General features: G+C 45.7%; 1 protein-coding gene across 8 annotated transcripts in view; it reads left to right on the top strand.

The window, feature by feature from the left end:
* The first annotated feature begins 23,044 nt into the window (after nucleotides 1-23,044).
* The window catches only part of JADE3 (jade family PHD finger 3), a 137,433-nt gene continuing 134,594 nt past the window's right edge, over nucleotides 23,045-25,883 (top strand). For 2 of the 8 annotated variants that reach the window (XM_045473245.1, XM_045473252.1), the window contains exon 1: nucleotides 23,045-23,082. The gene's annotated coding sequence lies outside the window, so the exon portion shown is untranslated. Of the gene's footprint in view, nucleotides 23,083-23,390; nucleotides 23,527-25,883 lie in introns of those variants that run through there. The other 6 variants (XM_045473249.1, XM_045473250.1, XM_045473246.1 and 3 more) reach the window with 4 other exon arrangements.

The raw sequence follows: 25,883 nt of genomic DNA on the forward strand, positions 1-25,883 counted from the left end.
AAGCCCCGCGTCTGGCTCTGTGCTGACAGCTCGAAGCCTGGAGCCTGCTTCGGATTCTGTGTCTCCCTCTCTCTCTTTCTCTGCCCCTCCCCTGCTTGCACTCTGTCTCTCAACAAAAACTAAATGCTAAAAAATATTTAGAAAGTTTAATCACTGGGGCACCTGGGTGGCTCAGTGGTTGAGCCCGCTACTCTCGATCTCCGCTCAGGTCATGATCTCTGGGTTCGTGGGTTCCAGCCCCGCATCGGGCTCTGTGCTGACAGCACGGAGCCTGCTTGGGATTCTGTACCTCCTTCTCTCTGCCCCTCCCCTGCTGTGCTCTCTCTCTCTCAAAATAAATAAACTAAAAAAAATTAAAAAAAAAAAAGTTTAATCGCTGAACTACAGCGACTAAATCCCTTGACTTTCCCCCCAGATCACCGGGAAAACGAGTCTCAACTCACCTGTCTTCTATATGATGCCTCTTTGAACTCTCATTTCCTCCTCAGTGCTCATGCAGTACTCTAAATAGATTTCCGAGTACCTGTAACACTTTATTCTATTTCCTTACCCACTTTTCCCTCGCATTCAAAGTGCGATCTGTGGACCAGCCTCACCTGCATCACCTAGAGCTGGTCGGAATCTCAGGCCCCGCTGCAGATCTGTCGAGTAAGTTTCTACGTTTTAACAATGTTCCCGGGATTCATACGGACATTCAGGTTTGAGAAGCTCTGTCCTAGACCACTAGTTCGTCAAGCGCTGGAATCAAGGCTTAGAAATCTTTGCGTTCCTAGAGAGCAGCGTAGGGGCCAGTAATATGATCTATAATTCAATAAATGTTTTTAATTGAATGACACAATCCAGTGGTTTACTCTCCTCTCCTCGATTGCCTTTGGAACAAACACCATTTTTTTCTATATCTACACCCCCCCCCCCACCGCTGCTCTGTGTTATAATAGTAAACCCCGGTGTCTGCCCACTTCAGGCTCCACGGAAGCTTCGAGAGCTTCAGGGGAATTTGCTGGAAACAGAGATAAGAGCGCATCAGTTTCTGACTGAAAATTTCTTCCGCTGTGTATTCATATTCCAATTTGTTTATTCAATTAGGAAATAAGTTGCAAAAAAAAAAAAAAAAAGCCTAAGTAGTGATTTGTAGATGTTGGGGCTGAGTTGGGGGGAAAAAAAAAAAAGCTGCTTGCTTTGGGTTTATGGAGGAAAGCTAGTCAGTCTCAGATCTGTTACCCTCCCTCTTTATTTCTTGACATCTTCCCACTTCTTGTGTTCAGGGACGAGCTTGTGGCCACCATCAATAAAACACGGGCAGGACTGTCCAGGGAAGTGTTCAGTGTTGCTATAAATCTGGGGATGGGGGGCGCGAAATATGGCGGTGACAACGACTTTTACTTCTTTCCTGGAACAAAGGCTTAATTATAGATGTAAAATTTGAAAGAAAAGTAAAACCCTAAGCGCCCACGCTACCCTTTATTTACTTTAAGTGGTTTTTCTTTCTGTTTCCTTAGTAGAAAATAATGATGTCTTCATATGAGACTTCGCTGTCATTTCCTATAGGGAGAAAGCGTTTCTTTGCATTTAGTCGGTATAGACCAGGATTCAGATGGCATATGATCACTCCCTTCCTGTTACTGTTGTCAAGGTGATAAAAGAGAAAACAGAACGCCTGCATAAATGCGAGGCTCAGGTTGGAAAAGTCAGAGGTTTTGTAGCTTGAACCAGGGCTCAGCTTGAGATGAAAAAAAAAAAAAAATGTGCTGACCGCCTTTATACATCTTTGCTCAAGTGTATTTTATTTTAAATCGTTTGGTGTTGACATGTACTTGTAAAGCGAAATAAATGATTGAAGGCTATATGGCAACGGGGCAGCGTTTTTGAGGCGTATATGGCATTCCTCATAGTGAATCTGACAGGACTACGTATAGGTGCTGTCCTGATTATTGTTATAATGACGTTAAATACAGGTGACCCTTCAACAACATGGCTTTGAACTGTGCAGATCCACTCCTCCGCAGATTTTTTTTTTTTTATAAATACAGTACGGTACTGTACATGTATTTTCTCTCCCTTAAAATGTTCTTTTCTCTAGCTTCCTTTGTTGTAAGAATATAGTATATAATACACAGAACATATAAAATGTGCTGATCGACTGTTTGTTACCACAGTAAGGCTTCTGGTCAACAGGAAAGCTATTGGCAGTTAAGGTTGGGGCGGGGGGGGGGGGAGTCAAAAGTTATACTGGATGGGGGGGCCGGCACCCTTGACCCCTACATTGTTCAAGGGTCAGCTGTATAAGGAAAATGGTAAACCGTGGTATATATAGTAAATAGATGCTCAGAATGTTCTAGTGCCCTTCCTTCACCCTCATAAAACTCATTTCTAGGAGTGAATTTTTAAAAATTGTGGTAAAAAGGGGCATTTTTATGGGATAATGTTGCGTTCCCCCTGCCCTCTCCCCCACCTCAATTGTATGTGAGGAGGTACCTCCCACCTTATTTGAAGGGGCAGAAATATTTCTTTTTAATTTTTAATGTTTATTTATATTTGAGAGAGAGAGAGAGAGACAGAGAGAAGGAGTGATAAGGGGAGTGGCAGACAGAGAGGGAGACACAGAATCCGAAGCAGGCTCCAAGGCTATGAGCTGTCAGCACAGAGCCCGGCGCGGGGCTCGAACCCACAAGCCGTGAGATCATGACCTGAGCCGAAGTCGGAGGCTTAACCGACTGACCCATCCAGGCGCCCCTACAAACCTCTGTTTTTATGATCGAGGACACTGAAGCTTACGGAGGTTAGCTAAGTTGACTGTGGTCAAACAGGTGCTAGGAGCATAGTCTAGACAAGGCCAGAGAGAGCAGATTAACTCCAAAATCCATGCTCTTAACCATCGCACGGTACCGCTCAGCAATGATAACAATAGTAAAAATGATTGCAGCTGTTTATTGAGCACCTGCTATGACGGCCGGGCACTGTGTTCAGGACTTTGCATACATTAAGCCGCTTGGCCTTCACATCAAATATACGAAGGCTGTGTTATCGGTCCCGTTTTGCCAGACAAAGAGATCGAAAGTTAGGCCTAGCACCTCATTCGTTTAGGGTCGCCCGTTTGAGATTGGTAAGTGGGGGTACCCTAAAGGATGAGATCAATACGGTTCAGGATGCGTTTGGCCAGGGTACGGCAGAACCTGAATCCGGCCCCGATGCCCCGCTTCCAGGGGGTCTCCCAAGGGAAATCTATGCTCAGAGGATAAAACAAACCATAGCGTCCCTTTATTATTAGCTGGGGCCTTGGCCCCAAACTCCAGTGTATCCCACCATAAGGAGTGAGGCCATGAGCCACCACTGCAATTTCCCATGCCCGATAGGCCTGAGGCCTCCAAAGTCCACATTCTAGGCTTGGTTCTTCCTCCACTGAGGTGACAAGGCCCTGGCTAGGGGGGTTAGGGGAAAGAAAGACCGTTTGTCTTGACGCCTGGGAGTCTCTGCCCCCAGAACAGAGCTGCTGCAAAGGAAGGGCGAGTGAAATGGCCCTTCCAGACAGAAGATGGAGACAAACCTATACGAACCACTTAGCTCTTTGCTCCTCTGTAAGTGCCACCCACTGTGGCTGTGGTTCAACCCAGTGTTCTAGAATCTTCCCCGTCCAGATCAGCACTCCTTTTTGGGGTGGTGGCGATGGGGGTGAGAGAGGAGAAGAGTAACCCCGAGCTTCCTGCCCCCTCAAGACCAGCATTAGTAAATAGCACATAGTAAACGGTAGAGCCGAGGTTAAAACTAACGTCTGTCTCTTAACCACTATTCCAGAGGGAGAGGCATATCCAAAGTCCTTGTGGGTATGGGTCAAAATACATATGACTGGGACACCTGGGTGCCTCTGTCGGGCGAGCGTCCAGCTTCGGCTCAGGTCATGATCTCACGGTTCGTGAGTTCGCGCCCCGTGTGGGACTCTGTGCTGACAGTTCAGAGCCTGCTTCGGATTCTGGGTCTCCTTCTCTGTCTCTGTCTCTCTCAAAATTAAGTCAACATTAAAAAAAAAAAAAACAAACAATAAAAAAACTAACGAAAAAAGCAAATAAAAAATAAATCGCACTTTTCATCACTCTCATGTGCTTTCAAATGTCTCCAAGCTGCCACAAAATGTATTGCATGTTTTCCAGCCCGTGGGTGTGAAACGTAGAACCAAATAATATTCGGGTAATACACCTGTACCCAGATGCACTGTGTGTTCATTTGCTCCTTCACTGATACGTCCACTAGGTTATTCGTTAACTTAAAAAGGGAAAGGTCATTTGGTGCCAGGTACCATCCTCGTGATGACGAACGCCGCTCTCCACCCTCCGCGAACTCGTTGAGCGTGGCTCCCGGGGCCAGGCACCGTGCGAGACCCCTTTCCTCCCACTTGGTTGACACGCCGTCCCCTTTGGCCGGCTCATTTCTTTTCTCTGCCCTTCCTTGTCTGCCCTGCACCTCTGCTGTCATCAGGGGACAGAGCTCCGCCTGGGGTCCTCTGCCTCCCTCACACGAACTTTTCTCACACCTTCGACCGGCACCCCTAAGCCCAGCCATTCCCCTGAATTCCACCTTCAACCCCCCGCAGTAGGTTCGTTGAAGAGCCTGACGGTCTCGCTCCGAGTCTCACCATCTACCAAACTGAACTCCTCGCGCTCCTCCTTCCCAGATGGTCTCCCTGACCTGGCATCCTCATTTCCGCGGATGGCACGCAATTGTCTGAGTCCTACCATTGACCTGTGGGGGGTCATCTTAGCATGTGGCTTTTCTTTTTGTCACCCCCACGAGGCAGTTCTTAAGCAGCCTCGTTGCTGAAATGCTCTCATCTTCATCCTCTCCTTTTCATGTTCATCCTCGCCAACCTAACGTGGGCCATGGTTACTACTGTCAGCCTCCTTGCTGGGGCGCCTGCTGAAGATCCCTGCTTGCTTCTTGCCACGCGTCGCATACACGGCAGGGCAAAAGAGCTAAATCGTTAGGAGCATGGCCCCTGGGGGTGCTTTTGTTATTAGTTTTGTATCGTCTTGTGACATCTTCTATTCTGGCACTCTTAAATCATTTCATTTTCTCCCAAACTAGATTGTCAGCTTTTTAAAAAATTTAAAAAAAATTTTTTTTTCTTTAATGTTCGTTTATTTTTTGAGAAAGCGCGAGCGGGGGAGGGGCAGAGAGAGAGGGAGACACAGAATCCGAAGCGGGCTCCAGGCTCCGAGCGGTCAGCAGAGCCGGACACGGGGCTCGAACTGACACTCCACAAGATCATGACCTGAGTCGAAGTCGGACGCTTAACAGACTGAGCCACCCAGGCGCCCCTAGGCTGTCAGTTTTTTGAGTAAGCTGCATAACGCGTGCCCTTGTGTTGAAGCCCGGGACCACTTTCTTAACAAAAGCAACATCAAAAACTGAGCGGCAACTGACATGCCAGGTACTTTCATAAAATTAACCTTGGTATAGCCCACAGTGACTATCACACGATGTGGAGATAAGCCAACAGATACTTATCTGTTTGAAGAGCTCAGTCGTCCATTTTAGCCATTTGATATCCTGTCAAATAGGGCACGATCCGTGGAAACTGGTCTTTGCTTAAATTCCTCTCTCCCTGCCTGGAATCCCTTGATCACTCTCCCCCTTCCCTCCCTCCCCCTTACCCCAAAGCTTCACATTCTGCCCCTTCTTCAGGACTGGCCCGAGTTCTGTATCCTCCAGGAAGCCCCTGACCCCTGGTCATTTGAACCGGTCATGTCAGAGTTGCACCGAACAACAGTGTGGACATGAGAATCCTCAGACCTGGATTTGATGTACAATTCTGCTACATATTTCCTGGGTAGCTCTCCACAAGCTGTGTTAGGTCTTCAGTTTTCTCATCTGTAAAATGAGACTTATGATGGCTTTGCAGTTATTTTGAAGTATTCAGGGAAATAAAAGTAAGTAAGAGGGCTAGCCTCAGCGTTAGTTTTTCTCTTTGATCATACCAAAACCTTGGAGTTTTACTTTTCTCGTGTCTTATTTTTCCAGAATGATGCAAATAAGTCCTGTTTGGATGAGTACAAACATGTTGGGGGCGGGGGGGGGGCTCTGCTACTCTAATACCTGCCACTCGATCGAGAACTTCTTTTGAATATCTATGAGCAGTGAACCTATGAGCTGAAACAGTAGGGTGTGTGTAGGAGGACAGAGGAAACTGTTAGCAGGGTACCAAAAAAAAAAAAAAGAAGAAGAGGAAGAAGAGGGGGAGGAGAAGGAAGACGATGATGCTGGGTCTCACGTAACACAGTCTTTTTTGTTAATGTTTACTTATTTTTGAGAGCCAGGGAGAGAGAGAGCGTGAGCGAGGGCGGGGCAGAGAGAGAGAGGGAGGCACAGACTCCAAAGCAGGCTCCAGGCTCTGAGCTGTCAGCACAGAGCCCGACGCGGGGCTCGAACTCACGAGCCGGGAGACCATGACCTGAGCCGAAGTCGGGCGCCTAGCCAACTGAGCCACCCGGGCACCCCTCATGTAATGCAGTCTTGCAGTAGGCAGATAGTCAGCCAAGCAACTCCATGATGTGTGTAAGACCCTAGGCTCTCTCTTCCTGCCCTGCTCTCCTAAACTTGTAGCTTTTTCTTTGCACCAGTAAGATGGGTCTCATCATCCAGGATCGTGACTGCATTCCAAGTAGAAAGAATGGAGAAGGTGAATGGCAAAAGGCCAGCTGAGTCTGTCCTCTTCGTCAAGAAAACAGTAACTTTCCCAGAAGCCTTACTCAGTAGACTTCTACTCTTCTCTCTCGTTTGCCGGGGCTGGATCACATGGCCACCTGAACTTTCTAGGGAGGCTTGCAGAGGTGAGTATTCTTCCTGAGCACATCATCTCCTTGGGAAATGGAGGTTCTGACGGTGAAGGTGAAAAGGATGCGTACTGGGTAAACAACACCCAGTATTTGCCACAGGAAGCTTACCATCTGTTCAGTTAGGATACACCATGAACAGATGGGGGGAGAAAAGGCTAAGAACATTTCCAAAAGTAACCAAAAGGTTTCCGCAGAGGGAAAAAGAATGGGCTGAAATCATTTGGCTGAGGTCTCACGGGGAAGTAAATTCCTAAGAAGCTTCCAAAGAACTTTCGGAACAAAATTATTGCTGTTGTGATTAAAACGAACGCTGGCTCACGTATCCCATCAGACACGTAGGGTTCACGGATGGACTTGGATGGAGCGCAGAAAGGCTGGAACCGTTTTCACGGGCTCCTGTCCCACAAGGTCATGGGGTTTCTATCTTCAGAAAGCTGAATACAGACTCTGAGAACTCGTTTAGATGATGGTTCCCAAGAGGAACCACTCCTGGGCCACACATGGTGTGGTTTACTTTCAATATGGAATACGATGTTTAGTCTCTAAAGCTGAGCATTCTCTGGAATCAGACACTTCCTTAACCCTTTTGACATTTCTGATTTAGAATCCAATCTAAAGAGAGCATACAAAGTTCAGGGAAAATTTAAAAAAATTTTTTTTCTTAAGTGCATATCGATGCTGGGTTTACACATAGAAATGAAAACAGTGATTGTACCATCCAGAATGCCACCAGAGAAACAGAATCTTTAGGATATATATATATATATATATATATATATATATATATCTCAAGAATTTTAGGGGCGCCTGGGCGGTTCAGTCGGTTAAGTGTCCGACTTCGGCTCAGGTCATGATCTCGCGGTTCACGAGTTCGAGCCCTGCATCAGGCTCCGTGCTGACGGCTCGGAGCCTGGAGCCTGCTTCGTTCGGATTCTGTGTCTCCCTCCCTCTCTGCTCCAACCCCGCTCGTGCTCTGTCTCTCTCAAAAATAAATAAAAGTTAAAAAAATTTTTTTAAATCTTATTGGAATGAATGGGCTTGGGTGATTGTGGGGGCTGGCTAGGTCAAGTCCAAAATCTTAAGTCTGTAGGGAAGAGCATCAAGAAGGGCAGGATGGAACTCAGGCACGAGCAGATGCTGCCCTCCACAGGTGAAAATTCTACTTTAGGGGAAGCCTCCGTTCTGCTCTTAAGGCCTTCAACTGATTGAGTCAAGCCCACCCAGATTATCTCGGATAATCTTCCTTACTTCCAGTCAACTGCTTAGAGATGCAAATCACGTCTATAAAATACTCCTAATTTAGGTTAGCATTTGATTGAAAAACTGGGGACTGCAGCCTAGCCGTGTTGACACAAAACTGAGCCTTCCAGTGATGGTTGGTGTTTCATTTTGTTTTCAGTTTTCCACCAGTGAACACTTTCTTCTTGGTGAAAATAAATCATAAGCCCAGACAGGCTTCCAAGAAGGGAGAGAGTCAATATCATCAATCTGTGGGATTGGCATTAATACGTATTTGGTCTATGAAGGTCATTAACCATCTGGTAAAAGGAAGCTTCATTGATTACAGCTCCTCCTTTGGGTGTCTGCTGTTGCCTGATTCCACTAAACTGTTTCCAGTTTATTGGTAGGAAAATTAGTTCTCCAGTTCAATCGATGTTTAACACCTAAAAAAGGAAGGAAGCATTTCAAGGAACAGGTGTGTGTTTCTTCACTTGTAAATCATTTCTTCATGCCACAAATATTTAATGAGTACTGGGCTAGGTTACTTGTTTATTTCCACTCTCCCTTGAGATCAAAATGGTGGATTACACTTGTAGGAAAATATCACTTACCCGAACTGACTTAAGGATACATTGTTTTGAAACCGAAATAAACCAGTCACCATTAAAAAAAAAAATGGTGGACACTTGGGGCACCTGGGTGGCTCAGTCAGTTAAGCAACCGGATTCGGCTCAGGTCATGATCTCATGGTTCATGAGTTCGAGCCCAGAGTCGGGCTCTGTGCTGACAGCTCGGAGCCTGGAACCTGTTTCAGATTCTGTCTCTACCCCTCCCCTGCTCATGCTTTGTCTGTCTCTCTCAAAAGTAAACATTAAAAAAAAATTTTTTTTTTAATGCTGGATGCTTTAAATACTGAAACCTACACAAGAGCAGAAAGCATTTTGTTTCGAAATGTACCTACCGTCTACGACTAATGTGGGAAAAGTTATTTTCTTTCGGAGCCTCAGTTTGCTTATCTGTAAAATGGGAATAATGCTTGCTATCTTGAGAGTTTAGGGGAGGATTAGATGAGAAAATATGTTCAACACTTGGAGCACAGCTGATGCTCTACAGATACTGATTTTTGGCCTCTATGTATATCGTCTCAAGTTGATAGCATTGTTTGGATATCAATATGAGGCAAAGAATCAAGCGAGGTTGCCAGTGTCCATGAACTGACTATACTCTCTGTAGTTTCCTTTGTAGTTACTTATGTGCATATAAAGACCATTTTTACACGTTACCATTTCTACACAGGTGTAGATAAACTTGTCAAGTATTTACGATTGCTTTTTTGCCCGAAACATCAGCATTCTTTCCCAATTTTATCTGGAAATGTTCCCGTGAATCATAGTGGTGAGGTTCTGAGCAAATGTTAGATGCCACCAGATTTCTCAAGTTTGAAATCGTTTCTGACTCAGGAAAAAGGAGTATTCTTAAATTCTTTTCCAGATCAGACTTGGTCATGTCTGATGCACTAGTTGGCAGATGTCCAAGTTGTTTCGTTTTATTATTAACTGTTAATTATACAAATAATATTTTATTTTCCCCCCAAAATGTAAATGAGTCTAAAATCTCCTTTGATCCCTACTACTCAGTGGTAACTACAATTATCAATTTGGTCTGTATTCTTCCCGACCATTTGTCTGTGGATTTACACATATATTACAGGATACAGACAGATGAACTTACGTGGAAAGTAGCTATTTTACTCCTCTAAGGAAAATGGGGCCCATTATTGATTTTATCATGTAAACTTTGGTGTGATGGGTAGGAGAGATTGGAGAGGAGAGAAGGAAGAGAGGTCTCTCCGAAAGTGATTGTTTATTTCTCTATGGTCCATTTCACTTTGGTTTTTTGAGTCAGTTTCTTGCAAGTTACACCACCAGAGTGTCTGCTGTGCACATGCAGAAGCAGCTTAAGGATGCTGCATCCAGGGGCTCCTGGGTGGCTCAGTCGGTGGAGCGTTCGACTTTGGCTCAGGTCGTGATCTCGTGGTTTGTGAGTTCGAGCCCCACATTGGGCTCTGTGCTGACAGCTTGGAGCCTGGAGCCTGCTTCAGATACTGTGTTTCCCTCTCCCTCTGCCCCTCCCCTGCTCATGCTCTCTCTCGCCCTCAAAAATAAATAAACATAAAAAAAATTTTTTTAAAAGCCACTTCTAGTTTCATCAAAGGGTCACGGCTCGACAAAGACTGGATACGCAACCCCTGTGCCTTCTGAAAGTATCTCTCCACCAAAGCCTATCATCAGTCCCATTTTACAAATTAAAAAAAGAAAAAGGAAAAAACTTTGGGCTTTAAAGTGTAAACTGGGGGTGCCTGGCTGGCTGAGTCAGTAGAGCATGCCATGCTTGATCTCCAGGTCATGAGTTCAAGCCCCACATTGGATGTAGCGATTGCTTAAAAAAAAAAAAGTGCAAACTGAGGTCCCAAGGGTAAATTCTGTTTTCCAACGGAAACAAATCTCTTCGTTAAGCATTTCATCAATTTCTTTTAAAATAGGAGGGGAGGGGCGCCTGGGTGGCTCAGTGGGTTGAGCGTTGGACTCTTGATTTCGGTATAGGTCATGATCCCAGGGTCATGAGATCGAGCCCCGAGTTGGGCTCTGCACTGAGAGTGGAGCCCACTTGGGATTCTCTGTCTGTCTGTCTCTCTGCAAAATAAATAAAACGGAAAAAGAAAATAAAATGGGAGGGGATTTCAAGTTCCAGACAAGATGGCATAGACTCCTTCCTCCCTGCTCCTCCCTGCTAAGAACAGCTAGAATCTGGGTAAAGAATACAAAAGCCCATCACAACCAGACTCTAGTGGTGGCAGGGGGACCGTGGGCCAGCTGGAGACCACAGGATTTGAAGAAACACGGTAGTGTGCTCCCTGGTTTTTCAATATCCCCGGCCGGGTTCTGGAAAAGCCTGCAACCTAGAATCTCCAGAGCAGACAACAACCAAACAAAAGACGAACAAAACCAAAGAAAAGCTTTTTCTTTCTGGCCCAAAGACCAGGAAAGGAAAGAAACCTTTGACAACACCTACCCTAACCCAGCCAGAGGTGTCAGCAGAGACTGGAGCAGGGACTGTAGACTATGGTTCCTGTCCGTCCAATAGCCTGGGGTGGCTGGGGGCAGGGGGCGGGGGGAGGGAGCCCCGCTTTCCTCTCCCTCCGAGAATACCAGCTCTAGACAGTGGGAGCGTGAGCAGCACCAGGCAGCCTGGGGAAGCACTCTCCTTCCCTGCTGCTGGCGCCGGTCCAGAGCAAGCCGGGAGCCCCAACCGCACCAGGCTCCCCCGGGGGAGCCACGCTCTGCCACCCCCCCTGCGTGCCCCCACCAGTGGCACCAGCGGGAACCCGCCGAAGAGTCCACACTGTCGTGCCCTGTCCCTGGCAGCAGCAGGTAGCCGGGGTGAGCACTTTCAGCCCCTGCAGGCCTGGCATCGCCCAGTCCCCCATCTGGTGATCTCCTGACCCCCACCAAGTGGCAGGTGGCTAGGAAGGCACTTTTCTCTCCTGCCAGTGGTGTCGGACCAGAGACTGGGGGGTGGGGGTGGGGAGTGTGGACATCTGCCGCTCCCCTCCCACCTGGCGTCCGCGGAGGATCCAGAGAGATGTTTCCCGGACCGGGTGTTGCTGTGTCAGCGGAGACAGAGCGAGGAATCTGGACTTTCACCCTTGTCTGCCAGTGGCAGCTGGTGCCCCTCAGGCTTCTAATTATAGAGTGAAGGAAGGATCTCAGGAGGGAGCTGGAGAAAGGGATTCTGGAAATCGGCATGGGAAGTAATGAAAGACACCTGACTGGCCCAAAGGTAAAAGGAAATCAACAGGCCTAAAAATCCGAGAACAGAACCACGATCTACGTTTCCAAAGTGGCTTCAAGTAGCACACAAGCAAAGCAGACCAGAATGGCGCTGCAGGGGTTCTAAAAACTAAACTGTCGTTGGAACCAGAGTCCACAAAAGTAGGCCACGATCCGCGCGCGCTCAACCTAAACAGAATAACTGCCTGCTAACAAAGAAGATTTAAGTAGGATCCAGAGCCTCCTAACATCCAAAATGTCCAGGAGACGATGGAAAAGCACACAGCATCCCCAGAGCTAGTCAAATCACAACTCGAAAGGGAAAAAGACAACACACAGCACTGAGATGAATCCGATGTTGGAATTACCTTACAAGGACTTTAGAGTGACCGTCATAAAAAAAAAAAATGCTTCAGGGGACGCCTGGGTGGCTCAGCTGGTTAAGTGCCGGACTCTTGATTTTGGCTCAGGTCATGATCTCACGGTTCGTGGGTTTGAGCCCCACATTGGGCTCTGTGCTGACAGCACAGAGCCTGCTTGGGATTCTCTCTCCCCTTCTCTCTCTGCCCCTCTCCCGCTCACCCACTCTCTCTCCCCCCCAATACATTAATAAACATTTTTAAATGCTATAAACATCTTTTAAAAACACTTAATAAACATTAAAAAAATAGTTACAAATTCTCTTGAAACAAACTGAGAAAAAATATAAAATTTCAGCAAGCAAATAGTTATAAAAAACAACCAAATGGAAATTACTGAAGTGAAAAATAATCAAAATTAAAAACGGACTGGATGGGCTCATAGTAGCATGAAGATGATGGGATAGAATCAGTGAACTTGAGAACAGAACAATAGAATTTCTCCGATCTGAACAAAAGAGAGAAAATAGATGAGGGCAAAATACCCCAGAGTCTCAGAGCCTGGTTGGACAATAATATTCATAATATTCATATCATTGAAGTCCCTGAAGGAGAAGAAAGAGTGAGACTGAAAACAAATTCAAAGAAATAATGGCTCTTTAAATTTTTTTAATGTTTATTTTTTTTTTTGAGAGAGAGAGAGAGAGAGAGAGACAGAGATGGAGCATGAGTGGGGGAGGGGCAGGGAGAGGGGGAGACACAGAATCTGAAGCAGGCTCCAGGCTCTGAGCTGTCGGCACAGAGCCGGACATGGGGCTCGAACTTGTGAACTGCGAGATCATGAGCCCGTTGGACGCTTAACTGACTGAGCCACCCAGGTGCCCCAAGAAATAATGGCTCTTAACTATTGAGAACAAACTGATGGTTACAAGAAGGGAGGTGGGTGGGGAATGGGTTACATAAGGGATGGGGATTAAGGAGTGAACTTGTCTTGATTAGCACTGGGGGCTGTATGCAATTATTATTTATTTTTAAAAAATGTTTTAGGGGCGCCTGGGTGGCGCAGTCGGTTAAGCGTCCGACTACAGCCAGGTCACGATCTCGCGGTCCGTGAGTTCGAGCCCCGCGTCAGGCTCTGGGCTGACGCTCAGAGCCTGGAGCCTGTTTCCGATTCTGTGTCTCCCTCTCTCTCTGCCCCTCCCCCGTTCATGCTCTGTCTCTCTCTCTGTCCCAAAAATAAATAAAACGTTGAAAAAAAAATTAAAAAAAATGTTTTAATGTTTACTTTTGAGAGAGAGAGAGAGAGACTGAGCGTGAGCAAGGAAGGGCAGAGGGAGGGAGACAGAATCCAAAGCAGGCTCCAGGCTCTGAGCTGTCAGCACAGAGCCCGATGTGGGGCTCAAACACTCAAACCACGAGATCATGACCTGAGCTGAAGTCGGATGCTTAACTGACCGAGCCACCCAGGCGCTCCTGCAATTATTGAAGCACTATATTTCACACCTGAAACTAATAAAACACTGTATGTTAACTACACTGGAATTAAACGAGAATTCAAAAAACACACAATATTGAATATGTAAATAAACAAAAGTAATAATGTTAAAAAAAAACACAAATAAATAATGTTTGAAAATGTCCCAAACTTGGCAGACATAAACCTACAGTGGTTTTTTTTTTTTGTTTGTTTTAATGTTTATTTATTTTTGAGAGAGAGAGAGAGAGAGAGAGAGAGAGAGAGAGAGAGACGGGGAGAGGGGCAGAGAGAGAGGTAGACACAGAATCCTAAGTAGGCTCCAGGCTCTGAGCTGTGAGCTCAGAGCCGGACATGGGGCTCAAACTCGTGAACCATGAGATCATGACCTGAGCCGAAGTTGCACACGTACCCTACTGAGCCACCCAGACGCCCCTAATATAAACCTACAGTTTTAAGAAGCTCAGTGAAACCCAAACAGGAAAACCCAAAAATGCAACACCAAGACATATCGTAAATAACTTCTGAAAACTAAAGAAAAAGAAAAATTCTTGAATGCAGCCAGAGAGAAAGAAACTATTACCTGTAGAGGAGCACTGATTCAGTTGATAGCAAATTTCTCATCTGAAATCATGAAGGCTGGAAGGAAGCGGTACAGTTTTCAAATGATGACAGAGAAGACCTGCCAACTCTGAAGTCCATGTTCAGCAAAAATATCCTTCAGGAATGAGAGGGAAATAAAAGACATTCTCAGATGACATAAAACTTATTAAATTTTCACTAGCAGATTTACCACTAACGAATGGCTAAAGGAAGTTCTCCAAACAGAATGGAAATGACAGCAGAAGGAGGCTTAAAACGTCAGAAAAGAAGGAAAACAATGAAATGTGTATAAATAAAGATAAATATCATAGACTCTCCTTTTCCTCCTTAGTTTAAAAAAAAATTTTTTTTTAACGTTTATTTATTTTTGAGACAGAGAGAGACAGAGCGTGAACAGGGGAGGGGCAGAGAGAGAGGGAGACACAGAATCCGAAACAGGCTCCAGGCTCCGAGCTGTCAGCACAGAGCCCGACGCGGGGCTCGAACTCACGGACCGTGAGATCATGACCTGAGCCGAAGTCGGACGCCTAACCGACCAAGCCACCCAGGCGCCCCATCTCCTTAGTTTTTTAAATCATGATGCATTGCTGAAGCAAAAATTGTAACACCATCTGATTTTGGGTTCAATGTATGTAGAAGAAACAGGTAAGAAAATGATATTTAAAACATTGCAGAGTAAAGGGACCAAAGGGAAAATGAGGTTTCTACACCCAGTAGACGGAGATAAGCTACATATGCGTATTTTTTTGCTTTTCTAAAGTTTATTTATTTTGAGAGAGAGAGGAAGTGGGAGAGGGACAGAGAGAGAGGAGGAGAGGGAATCCGAAGCAGGCTCTGTGCTGAGCCCTGATGCGGAGCTCGAACTCGCAAACCATGAGATCACGACCTGAGTCAAAGTTGGACATTTAACAGACAGAGCCACCCAGGCACCCTACATACGCGTATTTTAATACCTAGAGCAAACATTAAGAAAACCATGTAAAGCGAAATACTCAAAACCACTATGTATGTCAAAATGGAATTCTAAAAAATATTCAAGTAACCCACTGTAAGGCAAGAAAAGGAAAACAGAAGAATGAGAAATAGAACAATAAAATGTTAGACTTTAGCCATAAGATATCAATAACTATGTTAAAGGTAAATAGTCTAGGGGCGCCTGGGTGGCTCAGTCAGTTAAGCATCCGACTTTGGCTCAGGCCATGATCTCACTGCTCATGAGTTCGAGCCCCGCATCAGGCTCTGTGCTGACAGATTCTGTCTCCGTCTCTCTGCCCCTCCCCTGCTCGCGCACTGTCTCTCTCTCTCTCTCAAACATAAAAAAATAAAACATAAAAAAATTTTTTTAAAAGGTGAATAGTCTACATACAGAGATTCACAGAATGGTTTTTAAAAACAACCCAACTATATGCTGTTTACTAGAAACTCACTTCAAATATAATAACATAGGTAAGGTAGAAAGTAAAAGGATGGAAAAAGATGTACTACTTAAATGGTCATTTATGAAAAGAGTGGTTATATTAATATCAGATAAAGTAGACTTCAGAGCAAACAAAATTACCAGGTACAAAGAGGGATACTGCATAAAAGGGTCAATCCACCAAGAAGACACGGCAATCCAAAATGTGTACGCACCAAACAACACAAGAGAGCTTCAAAGTACATGAAGCAAAATCTGATAGAAGTGAAAGGAGAAATAAATCCACAATTATCGTTAAAAACTTCAATATGCCCTCTTAGCAGAACTACTACACATGAAATCAGCAAGATTATACAACTCAAAACCATCAAGCAACAGGATCTAATTTATAGGACACTCCACCCAATAATAGCATAATTCACATTCTTTTCAAATACCCACGGAACAGTCACCGAGAAGGATAGCTCATAATCTGGGTCATAAAACAGACTTCAACAAATATAAAAGAACTGAAATCATACAGAGTATGTTCTCTGACCATAATGGAATCAAACTAGAAATTAGTAACAAAATCAACAGGAAAATCTCCAAACAGTTGGAAACTAAACAACACATTTCTCATGGATCTATAGGTGAAAAAGGAAATCTCAAGAGAAAAATTTCAAAATACAATGAATGGAACAAAAATGAAAATATATCAAAATTTGTGGAATGTAGCTTTAGCCAAAGCAGTGCTGACGTGGGAATTTAGAACACTAAATGCTTACTTACATCAGAAAAGGGCAAAGGTCTCAAATCAATCATGTAAGCTCCCACCTAAAGACACTAGAAAAAGAGGAGCAAAATAAAATGAACTCACAACAAGCAGAAGGAGAAAAATAATAAAGATAAGAGCAGGAATCAATCAAATTGAAGAAAGGAAATCAACAGAGAAAATCAATTAGACAAAAAGCTATTTCTCTGAAAAGATCAATCAAGTTGATAAACCTATAGCAAAAGAGGAAGATGCAAATCACTAATACCACAACTGAGACAGGAGAATCTTACTACAGATCCTTATAGCCATTGAAAGGAAAATAAAGTCCTCACCCCAGTCCTCAACGCTTCTTTGGAAGAAAGATGCTATGTGAATGTCTGCCCATAACACATACATAGTCAATCCATGAACAAAATGTTCATAAACTCTGTCAGTATTTGGAAAAGAAACTAGCAAACTATGAAATTTATTTGACATTAACCCCCACCTCCCCCGCAAAAAGAACTACTATATGATCCAGCAATCCCACTTCTGGGTGTATGTCCAAAGGAAACAAGACCATTATCTCAAAGAGGTGTTTGCACTCCCATGTTCATTGCAACTTACTCACAATAGCCAAGGTATGGAAACAACCTAAGTGTTTGTCAACGAATGAACAGATGAAGTAAATGTGGCATATATATACAATGGAATATCATTCGGCCTTACAAAAGAAAAAGATCCTGTCATTTGTGACACCATGGATGAACCTGGAGGGCATTATGCTAGTGAAATAAGCCAGACAGAGAAAGACAAATATTGCATGGTATCACTTGTACGTGGAATTGTTAATCAGTTAAGCATCCGACTTTAGCTCAGGTCATGATCTCACAGTTTGTGAGTTTGAGCCCTTCATTGGGCTGGAGCCTGCTTTGGATTCTGTGTCTCCCTCTCTCTCTCTATCCCTCCCCACTCATGCTCTGTCTCTCTCTCAAAAATAAATAAACATGGGGCGCCTGGGTGGCTTGGTCGGTTGAGCATCCAGCTTCGGCTTGGGTCATGGTCTCACGGTCCATGTGTTCAAGCCCCACGTCAGGCTCTGTGCTGACAGCTCGGAGCCTGGAGCCTGCTTCAGATTCTGTGTCTCCCTCTCTCTCTGCCCCTCCCCTGCTCATGCTCTGTCTCTCTCAGTCTCAAAAATAAATAAAAACATTTAAAAATACATAAATATTAAATGTATGTATATAATAGGAAATAAAAGGGCAAAGTCACAGAAACAGAGAGTAGAATAGTGGTTACCAGAGGCTGAGAGGGTGGGGAAAATAGAGGTTGGTAAAAAGGTATGAACATTCAGCTATAAGATGAATAAGGTCTGAATTTCTAATGTATACCACAGTGACTATAGTTGATAACACTGTATTGTATAATTAAAATTTGCTAAGAGAGTAGAACTTAAATGTTCTTACCAACAAAAAGGGTAAATATGTGAGATGATGGATGTGTTTTTAAAAAAGGAATACCATGGGGGCGCCTGGGTGGCTCAGTCAGTTAAGCATCTGACTCAGTTTCGGCTCTGGTCATGATTTCATAGTTTCGTGAGTTCGAGGCCCATATCAGGCTCCCTGCTGACAGAGCAGAGCCTGCTTGGGATTCTCTCTCTCTCTCCCTCTCTCTGCCCCTCCCCTGCTCTCTCTCTCTCTCTCTCTTTCTCTCTCTCTCAAAATAAATAAATAAGCTTTTAAAAATTAAAAAAATTAAAAAGGAATAGTATGAAAACCCCTAGGCATTTAAATTTGACAACTTAGATAAAATGGACCAATTCCTTGAAAACCACGAAAACTCAACCAATATGGGATTTATAATCTGAAGAGCCCCATAACTATTAAAGAAATTAGATTAGTAATTTAAAAGGTCTTGGGGTGCCTTGGGTGACTCAGTCACCCACTCAGTCACCGGTTGAGGGTCCAGCTCTTGATTCGGCGCAGGTCATGATCTCACAGTTTCATGAGTTTAAGCCCCGCGTCAGGCTCTATGCTGCGCAGAGCCTGCTTGAGATTCTCCCTCTTTCTCTGCCACTCCCCTGCTCGGACTCTCTCTGTCTCTCTCAAAACAAATAAATAAACTTAAGTAAAAATCAAAGGTCTTAAAAAGAAAGCTCCAGGTCCAAATGGTTTCACTAAACAATTCTACCAAACGTTTAAAAGAATTAATACGAAAAAAATTTCTACCAAACTACCAAAATTCTACCAAACATTTAAAGAATTAATACAAAAGAATTTACACAGTCTTTTCCAGAATACCAAAGAGGAGGGAACACTTCTGTGTCAGTGGTCCCCAAGACCATGCCTGGGCCCAATGATTCACTAGAAACTCAGCACATAGTTAGGCTCAGGGCTATGATTTATTACAGTGAGAGACTGCAGAGCAAAATTAGCGAAGGCACAGGGGGTGATGTCCAGAGAAAAAACCAGGTACAAGCTTCCAAGAGTCCTCTCCGACTGGAGTCATACAGGACATACCTTAGTCCTCCAGCAAACAGTTGTGACAACACATGTGAAATGCTATCTATCAGGGAAGCTCCTGAGAAACTCAGTTCCCAAGGCATTTATTGGGGTTGGTCACATAGGCACCGTCTGCCTAGCATTTACCAAAATTCCAGACTCCCAGAAGGAAAGCAGGTGTCCCACACAGACCATATTGTTTGTACAAACAGCTTAGGCACAGCGAGCCACTCTTATCAGTCCTGGTAATGATGGGAATCCTCCTCAAATCCAAGTTTCCAGATGCTAACCAAGGACCAACCTTGCAAGCAGGCCCTTCAAAGGATGGCAGTCAGGCCTGCTATGTTAACTCTTGTCTGCACAGCTTGGATATCAGGAGATTTGAAATTTAGTCGCAGCAGAAATCACACATGCTCAAACAGTTCAGGCATGGCGAACCACTCTTATCAATGCTGGGAATGGTGGGAACCCTCCAGAAATCCGAGTTCCCAGTAGCCTTCCAAGGGCCTTCTGTGTTAACTCTTTTCTGCACAACTTCCCCAACTCATTTTATGAGGCCAGTATTATCCTAATTCCGAAACCAGCATTCGTTCATGATAAAAACTCAAAGCAAACTAGGAATAGAAGGGGACTTTTTCGGCTTGATATAGAGCAGCTGGTAGTTTTCTTTATGGTGAAAGATGGCACGTTTCCCCCTAGGACAGGGAACAAGGGAAGTATGTCCACTCAAATCACTCTCACTCAACATAGGACCGAAAGTTCTCGCCTGCACAATAAGGTAAGAAAAGGAAATAAAAAGCAGACAGATTGGAAGGGAAGAAATAAAACTGTGTATTCACAGACAACATGAGTGTTGTGTAGAAAATCCCAACGAATCTACTAGAAAATTTCTAGAACTAAAAAATGGGTTCAGCAAAGTCAAAGGATACAAGATCAACACACAAAGATTAATTGCATTTCTATATACATACTGATAATGAGCAATGAAACCCCTCCCACAATACTATTTGTAATCACTCCAAAGAAAATGAAATACGGTGTACAATGAACAAAACACGTATGGGATCCGCGTGCTGAAAATTCCAAAATGCTGAGGAAAGAAGTCAAAGATCTAAATAAATGCAGAGGCACACAAATCATCTTCGTGGACTGGAAGATGCAATATAATAAAGATGTTAATTCTCCCCCAAATGGATCCGTAAGTTTAACACAGTCCCTTTAAAAATCCCAGCAGAGTTTCTGCAGATATAAACAAGCTAATTCCAAAATTTATATAGAAAGGCAAATGACCTTGAATGGCTAAAGCAATTTTGAAGAATAAAGTGGGAAGAATCACTCTACCCAATTTTAAATCTTCCTATACAGCTACAGTAATTTAAACTTTGATATTCACAGAGGGGTAGACACATAAGAACAACAGAACAGAATAGGGAACCAAAAATATCCCCACACCATTCGTCCAACACAACATGCCCAACTGATTTTGACAAAAGCAATTCAACGGAGGAAAGAGAGTCATTTTAACAAGTTGTGTTTGAGCCATCAGACCTCTATAGAAAAAAATATGAATCTCGACCTCATTAAGTTCACATTTTATAGCAAAATTCAAAATGAATCATGGTTTAAAAGTAAAGTATACAACTACAACACTTTTAGAAGGAAATAGAAGAGAAAATTTGTGGAACCTGGTGCTAGGCAAAAAATTTCTTAGACACGACACGGAAAGGACAATACGTATATGCAGACATTGAGGGGTGCCTAGGTGGCTCAGTGGGTTAAACATCCATCTTGGGCTCAGGTCATGATCTCATGGTTCGTGGGTTCGAGCCCCGCGTCAGGCTCCGTGCTGACCATTCAGAGCCTGGAGCCTGCTTCAGATTCTGTGTCTCCCTGTCTCTCTGACCCTCCCCCACTTGCACTCTGTCTCTCTCTCAAAAATAAATAAACATTAAAAAAATTAAAAATAAACGCAGAAGTTGGACTTCGATAAAATGAAAAATTTGGGGCTGCAAAATCCCTTAAGAAGATAAAAAGACTGCTACAGACTGGGGGAAAAATTGCGAACCATGTATCTGACAGAGAACTTGTATCTAGAATATATATAGAGAATTCTCAAAATTTAACAGTAAGAAGCAAACAATACAATCAGAAAATAGAAAAAAGACATAAACGGACATTGCACCAACGAGGATATACAGATGGCCAATAAGAACATGAAAAAATGTCAACATCATTAGGGAAGTGCAATTGAAAACAAAGAGAGATCACTAGACACCCATTAGAATGGCTAAAATAAAATTATAGTGACAATACCAAATGCTGGCAAAGATGTGGAGATACTGGATCTCTCACACATTGCTGGTGGGAATGTAAAATGGTACAGACAGTCTAGAAAATGCTGGCAGTTTCTTGTAACACTAACCTTACGCTTAGCATCTGACCCAGCAATTGCACTCTGGGACATTTGTCGCAGAAAAAGGAAAACTTATGTTTACACAAAAAACTACATGACTGTTCATAGCAGTTTTATTCTTAATAGGCAAAAATTGGAAACTATCCAAATGTTCTTCAACGGGTGAAAAAACGCACCGTAAACACTGTAGAACACCAAAGCATAACAACACTGCTAGTTAGCAGGGGAAAGGAATCAACTATTGATACAGGCAGCAACCTGGGTGGATCTCAAGGCAATTATGCTGAATGAAGAAAAGCCAATTTCAAAAGGCATGATTCCATTTCCATATTCTTGAAATAACAAAATTATAGAGATGGGGAACATGTTAGAGGTTGCCAGGGGTTTAGGGTAGGTGAAGGAGGGGACTGTGACTATGTTGTGTAGCAGGAAGAATTTTTGTTGTGGAGGAACCGTTGATTGTGGTGGTTACACAAATCTACACATGATAAAATTGTGTAGTAGTATATACACAGACACAGAAATTAGTGCATGTAAAACTGGTGAAATCTGAATAAGGTCTGTGGATTGTCCCAATGTCAATATCTTGGTTATGTAAGATATTAGCACTGGGGGAAACTAGGTGAAGAGTACATGGGTCTGTCCTGTAATATTTTTACAGATCCTGTGGATCTATCATTATTTCAAAATGAGTTAATAAGACAAGGTAAATCTGGAGGACAATGAATGTTTTAGAACTCACACATTTGTGTATTATGAAACGGAATTACAGCTTTACTATGTAAGTCAGACAAAATACAGGAGAGCCTACATTTTTGTCTAGCCAAGAAATGTAAATGAAAATGACAATATGAGTTCATGGTAATTGTACATGGTCCATTTCCAAACCCAGATAGGAAAACCATAAAGGGTTTGTTGCTTAAACATCTGTATGAGTTAGGATTCCACCAGAGAAGCCAACCAATAAAACATTTTACACACACACACACACACACACACACACACACACACACACATTATTTATTTATTCATTCATTCATTCAAAGATATTGGCTTACACGACTGTGAGGCTGGCTAAGCAAATCCAAAATCTGTAGGGCATGCAGTCAGAAAGGAATGATCGGGCCCACCCAGATTATCCAGGATAATCTCCCTCACTTTAAATCAACCGATCAGGGGCTTTAGTTACATCAGCAAAATATCTTCACAGCAACACGTAGATTAATGTTTGATTGAATAACTGGGGCGGTAGCCTAACCACGTTGACACCTCAAAAAGCCACACAGCATCACAGGCCATTTGTGCTGGCAATTGAATAAATTTATTCTGTTCCTAGCCACCCTGGCTTTATTATTATAGGTAATTCAAGCGCAAACAACTTAAATCAACAGTGGCCCACAATGAGTTTTATACATGAGGGTCCACTTACAGAACTTTAGAGTTGAAAAGGGCCACGAAAGGCTTAGTTTGTATTTCAGCACAGCCAGGGCACCTCCCCATCGTCCTCTCAGGCACTTATCCGGGCTGAGGCTCCCCCCAGGCAGCAGCGCGCCCAGCAGGAGCAGAGAGGAACCCACCTGGAGCACGACGCCGCGGGTGCGGGAGCACTCAGGGGGCGGAGCCTCGAGGCGCGCGGCGGTGGCGACGGCGCCCAGCCCGCCAGAAGAGCGCGCGGCGGGCGGACGGCGGGGAGCCAGTCGGGTAGGGCGAGCGCGGCCGGCGGTTGGGGTGGGGGGGTGATTGGGGGGGGCTGGAAGGAAGGGGAAGAGGCGGAGCGTGGGAGCGCACAGTGTCAGGAATACAATAGTGCTCCGCGCCGCTTCAGCCGCCGCCGCCACCGCCGCCGCTGCCGCCGCCGCTGCCGCTGCCGCCGCCGCCCAACCGCCGGCCCAACGCTGAGGCCTGACGGGCCGGGCGGGCGAGGGCCGAGGGCGGGAGCTGAAGCGCAGGGGGCGGCCCGGGCGGATCAGGCGGCGGGGCGGGGGGCGGGGGTGGGGAGGAGATTAGGGGGCAGGTGCGAGGGAGGGGAGAGAAGAAAGCGAGCGGTTAGGGGGGCGGTTACCACCCCTACCGGACTCGCCCGGCACATTGCCGGGCCCGAGTGTGGAGCCGGGAAGGAAGGAGCCGCGACCTAGCTGCGCGAAGGTAGGCGCCACCGGAGCCGGACGCGGGGCGAGCGGGGCTGGGGGCGTCGCGCCGGGTGGGCAGCGGGAGTGGCGGCCTCGGGGAGTGGAAGCGGGCGCCGCGGAGCGCGGCGTCCCGGCCCAGCCTCGCAGCGTTCCGGGGCGCCCCGGCCCCACATCGCGGTCGCTCCGGCGTCCCCGGCGTCTCCGGGCCGAGAGCGTGTGTGGGCTGAGGTAAAGTGCCCGCCGGCCCCTCAGTCGGCCGGGGGAGCGCCGGCTGGCCGACGCGGGGGGCGGGGGGCGGGGGGCGGACGCCGGAGCTCGGGCTCGGCTACGGCTCCGCTCGGGCAGGAATTGAGCGCCATAACTGTTGCGGCCGTCCCCTCCGGTGCCCCCTCCCGGCGCCCCCTCCCTCTCTGTGCTCTGCCCGGTCTCGGGGCTCCCGGGGTCAGCCCCGCGGCGGGAGGACCTGCTCTGCGGGCCGCCCCGGGGCCGGATGCTCCGGGGAGCGGGGGCGCGCCCCTGGCTGTTTCGGTGTTGGGGGGCGTGCGGAACCGAGTGCTTGGCGAGGGGGGCCGGGCGGCTCGGGGGAGCCCGGGTGCCCCCGGAGCAGGAGCGTGAGCGCCCCGCGGGCTAGCGAACTTTCCCTCCCCCTCCCGTCATTGTTCGGGCGCTGCCGGTCCGGGGCCGCGGCGACCGCCGAGCGCCGGGCGGTCCGGGGGGGAGGGGGGTGGTGGGAAAAGCGGGAGGGCTTTGCGAATCTTACGGGAAAATTTTCCCACCGCTGGGCACGGCAAAGTTAACTTTTCTCCAGCGATCGAGTTGGTTTTATTCCCTCGGCCGTGGGGCGATCGATTTAAAAAGAGAGAGAGAGAGAGTGAGAGCGTGCCTCCCTCCAATCTTTTTCTCTCGCTTTTCAGAGCCACGGCTTCGGTGAAGTCTGGCTTTAAATTGCGCAGGGCAACCTGCGTTTATTATTTGTGAGGAGAGGTGTGTGTGGGGGGGGGCGGGATCTCGAGTGAGTGACTGTAATGGTGGTATGTGAAGGCATGTTTAAAAGTTGGTATCATTGTGTAGCCCTGGGACATATGTAGTTCCCAGGCATTTGGCAAGAAACTTGTCTGGCCGCTTCTCTGACTTTCTGAGTTGCTAGGAAATCATGCCCTCAGATGTGCGCAAGGTTTTTTGATGTGAGAACCGTTTATCTGTGATACTGAGGATGGGATCCCCGCCCCCCCCCCCCCCCCCCCCCACTCCGGACGCCGTCTGATTGTATAAGAAATCAAAACCGTGTTGGTGGTGATTTCAGTGGCCTGGAGGGAAGAGCGACCTCATTCTCTGTATTCAGTCCGGTAAAGATAACTGTCTGCTTCTCTCTAAACTCGGAAAGTAATGGAAAATAATTTAGGTAAAGACTGGTTGCACAACATCTTGGCTCAGTTTAAGCAACTCAGAATCCACTTTCCCAGAGTAGTTCTCTTAAATACCTTCCCTGAAGCCACTTCTTGCCAGCCTGGGGATGGGGGTGAGGGTGAGAAAGGAGTCGGTCTGAACAAAGCATTGTGTTTTATTTAATTTAATATTTTTATAACATCTGTAAACAATGGGAATGTGGATCCCTGCCTCTGTACCCTTTGAATACCTAGTTTTCATGCTTTTATAGCATCATGTGATTACTCTCCGGATAAGTGAAAATAGATTTTTTTTTCTTTTTTGTTTAGCCTAGGAGCATTTTACCTCTACAACATCGTTTTCTTTTTTCGTTTAAAGTGAGCTCTGAGCTGAAATACTCGAATCGTAAACGATAATACTTCTCTTCAAAGGGGTGAAGGGATTACATGAGATTTTGGGGATGTGCTTCTCAGTATTAGCTACCATCATTGCCACCTTTTCTTTAGCTGTGCTCTTCTCTACAATTTTGTTTGCTAGAGAAGAGTTCTTAACCCAGTATCTTTGCCTGGAAACAGCTCCTTGCATTTTTCATCCAATCAGTCCTGGGATACTCTGGGATGCAGGTCTGGTTCTAGAACCCACACATTGTCTCCCTCCTTTCTGAGTCATGTTGCTGTGCCTTGGCAGTGTGATGAGTGCCTTCTCACTTTGAGTAGCCTGTGAATCTTGGTCACAGGTAAGAGAAAGTGGAGAAGGGCCTTCCACTCCTTCCTGAGGTGTTTGTGATCAGCTGTGAGAGCCAGGAGTAACGTGGAAGCAGCCTTAGGGGTGCCTGTGTTCCCCCTTCTGGCCTGTGGATGAGGTTCTGAGAAGGACAAGTTATGACGCGGAGCTCTCAAAGTTGAGACACATGGGTTAGTGAAAGTAAAAATAAAGAACAAACGATGTGAGGCTGGTAGGTTGGGTATGATCCTCTCCTTTGATAAT

This window comes from Leopardus geoffroyi, chromosome X, assembly GCF_018350155.1.
Source record: "Leopardus geoffroyi isolate Oge1 chromosome X, O.geoffroyi_Oge1_pat1.0, whole genome shotgun sequence".
NCBI classification, from domain to species: Eukaryota; Metazoa; Chordata; class Mammalia; order Carnivora; family Felidae; genus Leopardus; species Leopardus geoffroyi.